Raw genomic sequence first — 7,786 nt, 5'->3', positions numbered from 1 at the left:
AATACCTTAATTGCCCCCGGTTTTTCCAACACAGATCTTCTGTGCCATTCATGAGGGATCTTAGGAACCCCTCATAGGACAGACATCCAGCAGCCCTGTTGAGCCAACCTCCTGGATGGCCTAAACATGCCATCCTTGGTAGCTGATAATGGAACTAGGTATAAAGTTAATCTGCAACATAAGTAAGAGCCACAAACAGGCACCCTCAGAAGCAAGCAACCTCATGCATTGGCCTTGGTAGAAAAAAATGAAACTATGTATCCTGTTTTGGTACTTGTGTCTTTGTAGGGATGGTGTATGAGAGAAGTGTCTTAGATTCAGGCTCTTAAATTCTTTCTAAGAGTCTTGATCTGCAAATTCATTTGTCCAGCTAGGAAGAGTGAAAAGTTGGAGATGGAGTCATCTCTGAGAAAAAATCTCTAATAATGGAGTTGAGAAAAGGGAGGAACAAGAAACACAGACTGAAGGGCAAAGTGTACCAAAAAATCTTACTCCCATTACAGCATGTCTCTGTGATTTAAGAATTGTAAACCTAGGAATACCAAGAAAATTGGAGCTAAAAAGCCTCCATCATACATTGTAGGGAAAGATATGAAAATATGTGTTAAGGCTGATTTTTATTTTTGAGCACTAATTTTAATGTTTATTTGGTAAACTAAATCCTCTATATTCCTGTCTCTGTGTAAATACCCATCAACATGAAATATAAAGTGATTTTGTTTAAAAAAATGACTCAGAAGAAATTATAAATGCAAAAACAATCTTCACAGAAGCAAACTCTCAGAGATATTTCATGACTTTGACAAGGATAAAGTGGTGAAGTTAGTATAAATTTAGAAGTATGACAATGCACAAAAACATAAAAAAGATACTCATATATTTCATTATATAACCCAAAGCAGAAAGCAAATGTTGTTTAGATGATTTTTTAAAACCCAGTCTCTCAGGTACTGGGAAGTGGCTCAATGTTAGAGTGCCTGCCTTGCATGCATGAGGCCTTGGGTTTGATTTCTCAGCATCACATAAGCAGAAAAAGATGGAAGTGGTGCTGTGGCTCAAGTGGTATCACTAACCTTGAGCTGATGGACAGCACCAGGCACCAGAGTTCAAACCCCATGACCAATAAAATAAAAAACAAAACAAAACAAAACACAGTCTCTCACTTTTGTGCCCTCAACTCTGTAATAACTCTCCTTGAGCCTAGGGCTAATATTTTAGGTGAGGACATACATTAACTCTCTTGAATCAGACTCCACTTGATCATTTTTTAAATACATATTTTGTTCTAAGTTTCCTCTTTATAAATTCACATACACCTATAAAAAATGGTGTGGCCATCCCAGTAACCTTCTCAAAGTACTTCCTAATGACAACTTACAAAAAGTTGTATTATATTACAACAAGGAAAACAATGCTAAAAATAAAGAAAACCAATTATGAAATATTAATGAATAATAAAATAAAAAACAAAACAATTACCAGTGTTTTCAGTATTTGAAGTGTACTACAAATTAGATTTTATTATTGTCATATTTCTTTACATTTAACACTGGCTAAGATTATGATGTTCCACAAGAATTTTATAGGCTATGAGTAGTGTTTAAAGACACCCACTAAGATTACTATTTATAGTTCATCTCATAATTTGTATATGGCTTATATCATCATTTGTTCCTCATTAACATATGAAGTAAGGAAGGCCTACAGTTTTAACAGAAACTGTGTAGTTAACATAGTCAACTCTTTATTCTGCTCCTTTACACAAAGACTTTGCAACTTCTCATTACTAAACTTTCTATAAAATCTGAAATGTACATACTTAGTAGCACTTATCTGCTACTATAAATCTTAAATACTTTATAGAAAAGTATTATGACCTGCCAAACAGTCCCAATTTTTGGCATATATAAGCAAATTCCCAAAATTAAATATATTGAAAACATTAAAACTTTTAACAAACCTTAACACTTGCTGCAGTGTTCATTATGGCAGGTCCCTTGTATAGAATAATTGAATTCCTCCTCCTACACATCTCTTGAACAACAAATATCTGGAATTATTTTGTTTTTGGCATGTCAATCTTGACTTTATTCTTAAATGTGTACTTATGTAAGAAGTACATGGTTCTAAAATTTCACGAAAATTCTTTTAAACTTACTTTTTGTTGAATTGTCTAGTTAAAGAAAATCAATTACAATTTATATATAAAAATGTTCTGTGCACAATTCTGCATCACATACACTAACATTGGAATGATACAGAGAAGATTAGCATGGCCACTGTGCAAGGATGACAGGCAAATTCCTGAAGCATTCTATCGCTCAATTTTTTAGGAAATGGAAAGACTTGGAAAAAAAATTATTAATTGAAGTAAGCCAAGTCCAAAGAAACTTAGGTCCCATGGTTTCTCTAATTTTCAATAACTAATGTATGTCTAGGATAAGCAGAAAAGGCCAAAAGTTATGTGTATATGACCAGATAAGATTATGTTAAGGGAATTGAAACCCATGTTAGGGACACAAGTGTTTTTTTTTTTTTTTTCTTGCTATTGTTTCTCATGTACTTGTAACGTGCAGTGTGTTTTTTTTTTGTTTCTTTGTATGTTCGTCCCCCATGCTATAACACCTGTTTTCACTGTATTTGAAGTTGGTGCGCCTACATCTTGTATATACTCTCCTCTAATTTGGTGAGGGGAAGGAAAAAAAAAAACAAAATGATTAAATAGGGATACAGGTATACCCATTGTAACAATGAGATGCACAAGACACTATGTTGTAAAGTGAACTTTACAATTGAGGCGGGGAAAGGGAGGAGCTTAATGGACTTGTGGAGGTGGGAGGGAAGGGATGTAGGGGAACAATAAAGGAGGAGGTAACAATGCTTGTTAGGGAATGTACTCATTACCTTGCTCATGTAAGTGTTACCCCTATGTACAGTATTTTTACAATAAGAACGTATAAAAATGTTCTGAGATGGAAGAGTTTATTTCCTTTATTTTACTCATATAATATCGTTAGCAAAGGAATTCATGCAAAACTCCGATATGAAGGCATTTTGAATACATATGTGGGTGAATGCACGCATGTGCTCAAGTACTTGAATGTGTGTTGACGTGCTCAGTGTTTGAAATCAGGGCTTCAAGGTCTTGCTGGGCCTTTTTCCTCTAGATTGATGAGCTACTAAATGAGCTACATCTCCATTCTTGGCCCTATGCTAGTTCATTAAAATTTTTGAAAAATAATCTCCTGAATTTATTTTGCCCTGATTGGCTTCCAACTGCTATCCACAGATCTCAGGCTCCTGAGTAGATATCCAGAGTAGTTAGGATTACAGGTGTGACAAACCAGCAAAAGCTTTCAGAATAACGTTAAAAGTAGAAGAAAATTTACTTCAGAGAGCATGTTTTAGCATCTCCAATTTTAAAGCATTTTGGAGTGATTATTTATGATTTTTTTTCTTTTTGGATACTTATAAGACAGTAGGTGATGATATTTAAAAGTTTTAGTACTTTTTAAAGAGGATACTGGAATTGTGGGACAGAAGAAATTTGCCTCTCTTTGGACCTCAATGTATAAGCTCAGTTCTGTGCATGGTAACCCTGTGTCACCAACACAATCTGTATTGAAGACAAATGTGATAGAAAACAATCACCATGGGCAATATTTACTATGCTATTATTTCTTGGACAATATGAATATTGAATTGAGAGTGTAATAGAATGGAGAGATTTTATCTACCTTTTGTGTATTGCTGAAAGACTTTCGGAAACTTTGACTCATTTCTTTCCCCACTGTGTGTGTCTTTAGGCCGTGCACTTACTGCATTTAATTACAATTTTTCCCAACACTAAAATGGTAATAACATTAACATTATAGCAAATGTTATCTTAACAATTAAGGGAATAAAACTTGTGAAATACTTAAAATAAACTTCTAGGAATGAGCTTTGAGTTTAGCCAGCAATCTTTTATAAATACTAAATAGAACGTCATAAGTAGTACAGAAACCATTACATGTAGTGAGCAACTAGAAGTAATATCTATTGATCATGCTCTGCTTCCAAGGAAGCCAGGTGGATAACTTCTCATGCTGTAAATCAAACTGGTTATGTTATGTCTTGATAGTGTAAAAATATCAGGGACAGAATGATGAAGGAATATTGTAGACTGAGGTGAAATCCATATGAAAATGCAAAACTGATAAAACATAAAAGTATCTGAGCAGTATTTTGTGTTTTACAACATTTAAGTTACATCGCAAAGATAAAGAAGTCATAGAAGAATAAATTCTTTTTTGTTGTCCTATCATAGCTCCTTAAAAGGATGAACTCTTTCCTCATTCTTATACAGGCATCATCGGATGAGAGGAATTGTAGTTTTTTGTTGTTGTTGTTTGCTTCCTTCCATTTGTTCTTCAGTTTGAAATCTGAGCTACTTGACACTGAAAGAAACCAAGGGAAATTAGACAAACAGGCTTTGGAAAGAACAATCAATGTAAAATAAATAAACTACAGCCCTGTAACAGGTCTAACTAAATTGAGTTATATAGTGTCAATTTTTAACAGAAAATGATGTAAGCAATACCATGTTATTGAAAACTGAAAAATGTTAAGAGTTGCTTCATTTTTTTTAATTTTCTACTACCTTGAATTAATTATTGATCTGATTTAGCGAGATTAAAGATGAGATTAACCAGAACCTGGATTAAAAATGGACAAAAGTTCTGAATAGACATGTTCTCCATAAGCCCTGAAAATTGCCTGTGGGTTTACAAAGTTGTGTTTAATACAACTTCTATGCTGCCTTAATACTTTTTGAGCAGAAGTCATTAGAGAAATATAATTCAAAATTACTATGAAACAACTTCATAACTATTATAACTCATCAAAAAATCAATGGATCCAGTTATGGTGGTAAAGGCTTGTAATTCCAAGCATTTAGGAGGTTGGATTTAATTCTAAGGCCAGTCTAGGGTACTGCAGATATTAAAAACCTGCCCTTTATTACCTTTGAATAAACGGTAATAATGTTGGTGAGAGTGTGGAGAAAAGGAAATTTTCTACACTATTGGTCAAAAAACAGTTTAGTATTCTCGTTGTAGAAAGTAGTATGCAAGTTTCTAAAGAAATCCAAAGTTGAGATATCATCTGATCCACCAATCATGTGATTATTTCTCTCTGCGTACCTCATAAATATATCTGTAGTTCATTGTTATTCACATTATTCACAAGAGCAGCCAAGATATAAGTCAATGTTTAGTGTTCAACTACAGACTAATAAAACAACTGGGGTACATGCACAAATATCTTTTTCTGTTTCATCTTTAAAATAACAAGAGACTGCTCCCATTAGCCACAACTTACAATGACCTGAAAGATGTATTCGAAATGAATAAAAATGTTGTATTCTGATCTTTGTAAACACACACACATACACACACACACACACACACACACACACACACACACACACACACACACACACACAAAACTCAAATATTAAGACAGATTTTTTTAAAGTAAAGCAAAGTGGAAATTCTGGGGCATTTAGTTCACAATGTAGAAGATACTAGATATACAGTATGAGGTATAGAGTTGAAATGTACAACATGAGGATACAGGGGACAACAGTGGCCTTACATAGGAATGAAGCTAAGTAAGTAGGAGTTGTTCTTCCTAGTAGGGGTTGCTCTTTTAGTTGTTCTTCTTTTAGTAATTGAAAAGATGAATGTAATTCTTTCAATATACCTGTCTGTTTGCAGAAATGATAACAAACAATATTGTAATAATGTTGCATACTCAACATAGAACAAACTGTCAAATTAAAATACATGAGATTATCCTTGATGTAAACTAATTATTACAAATAAGGGAAACCATGGGAACTATGTTTCTTTAAGTCTGGTTTATTTTACTTAATATGATTTTTTCCAAGACCTTCCATTTCCTTCAAATGAGGTGGTATCTTTCTTTCTGATGGAAGCAGGATACGTGTGTCTATGTGTGTATGTAAGTGTGTGTGTCTCATTTTCTTGATCCATTCATCTACTGAGGGGCTTCAGAGTTGATTCCACATCTTAGCTATGGTAAATATTACTGTGATAAACATAATTGCGCTGGTAGCTTTAGTGTGGCCTTGTTTGTGATCATCTAGTTAAATGCCCAGAAGTGGAATTACTGGGGCATAGGAGCATTATTGTGTACATCAAGGATAATCTTAGTAGATGAGTAGAATAGCTCAATAGCTATGTACATATGACCGTATAGGGTGATTCTAAGTGAAATGAACTCCAAGACATGTTCTTTTTTGTTGTTGTTCTTAATGTACTACATGATTTATTTTTATCATTTTGTGTTTTCCCCACCTATGGTTTATCCCCTGTAGTCACTGTATTTGATTTTGATTCCCTGGGTATTGTAAATATGTTGATCTGAACTGGGGAAGGGGAAGGAAAAAAAACAAAATAGTGAGACAAAGGACAAAGGGGGAACCTATGCAACAGTGATACTCACAAAACAATAGGTTGGAAACGGATCTTGGGAGGTGCATTGGGAGGGAAGAGGGAGAAAAATGGGTAAAGGGGTAACAAGTTAGAAAAGAAATTAATTCTTAACCTTAATTATGTAACTATAACCCCTTGGTACATTACCTTGACAATAAAATTTAAATAAAAAATAAAATATATGAGAGCAGCAATACAGTCAGTGGGACTAGGGGAAATTCTGTACTATACAAAGAAAAGTAGAACAGCTATGGAGAGCAACAATTTGACTTTAACGTAAGAAGTAATAAACTAGAATACAGATTTTCAGCCTCATGTCAGTCACTAAAAAGGGAAAACAAAATGCATAATTAGCAAACCAATAGAGATAAAATAGAAAACTAAACAATTGAGGTGAAGGGGTGACTTGGATCAAGTATAACAAATGACACAATTAGAAAACAATAACAAGGTGGTAAGTTTAAAAAACATAGGGCTGGGAAGGTGGCTCAGTGGTAGAGTGCTTGCCTTGCATGCATGAGGCCCTGGGTTCAATTCCTCAGCACCACATAAGCAAAAAGAAAAAAGCCGGAAGTGGCGCTGTTTCTCAAGTGGTAGAATGCTAGCCTTGAGCTGAAGAGCTGAAGGACAGCTCCCAGGCCCAGAGTTCAGGCCCCACAACCGGACCCAAAAAAATAAATAAATAAAAAAAAAAAAACATTACCCATAATTCTATTAAATGTTGTTTACATCACAATTTGTTAGAACTATAATTCAAATCACAGTTTAATAGTATGTCATTTTAATAATAGTTTACTTATTATTGATTACTTCATATTCAATGTTTAATATATAATTTTATTTTCTGCAGATATAGAAAAGAAAAAGTGAAACTAATATTAATAAATTAATGTAATAATTCAAAATGTATCCTACACTTAGCACTCATCTTAACATGAAAAAAAAATTATTGCACATGACTCCTGGTATTAGGTGGAAGGGTTCAGCATTGTAGTAAAATTCACACCACACAATACAGGAGGGTATTACTCCTCTAATCTAGCTTAAATTGTGGAAATTTGAATTTTACATGCATTTTTAATTCCTGTCTAAGTGACATCTAAAACATATACAATCATATACACGAGGAGTATTTCAGATAATACTTAAAAGTCACATTCATTAATTAAATTTTTATTATTTTGTACCAAATAAATATTTAAAGAGAGACTGGATTTCTGAGTAGATGATGGTGTATATGTGCCAGATTATTCATATTGAGGCTTATTTTATATTTCTGACATTGT

General features: G+C 33.7%; 1 pseudogene; it reads left to right on the top strand.

Annotated features, from left to right (window-relative positions):
* The first annotated feature begins 2,217 nt into the window (after positions 1–2,217).
* Positions 2,218–2,330, top strand: LOC122096991 (annotated as a pseudogene).
* The last annotated feature ends 5,456 nt before the right edge of the window (positions 2,331–7,786 follow it).

The sequence above is a fragment of the Dipodomys spectabilis genome, unplaced genomic scaffold, assembly GCF_019054845.1.
Source record: "Dipodomys spectabilis isolate Male_0828 unplaced genomic scaffold, ASM1905484v1 ptg000410l, whole genome shotgun sequence".
Classification (NCBI taxonomy): domain Eukaryota; kingdom Metazoa; phylum Chordata; class Mammalia; order Rodentia; family Heteromyidae; genus Dipodomys; species Dipodomys spectabilis.
Note: the sequence above shows the minus strand (reverse complement) of the source record. Positions and strands in the feature narration are given on the sequence as shown.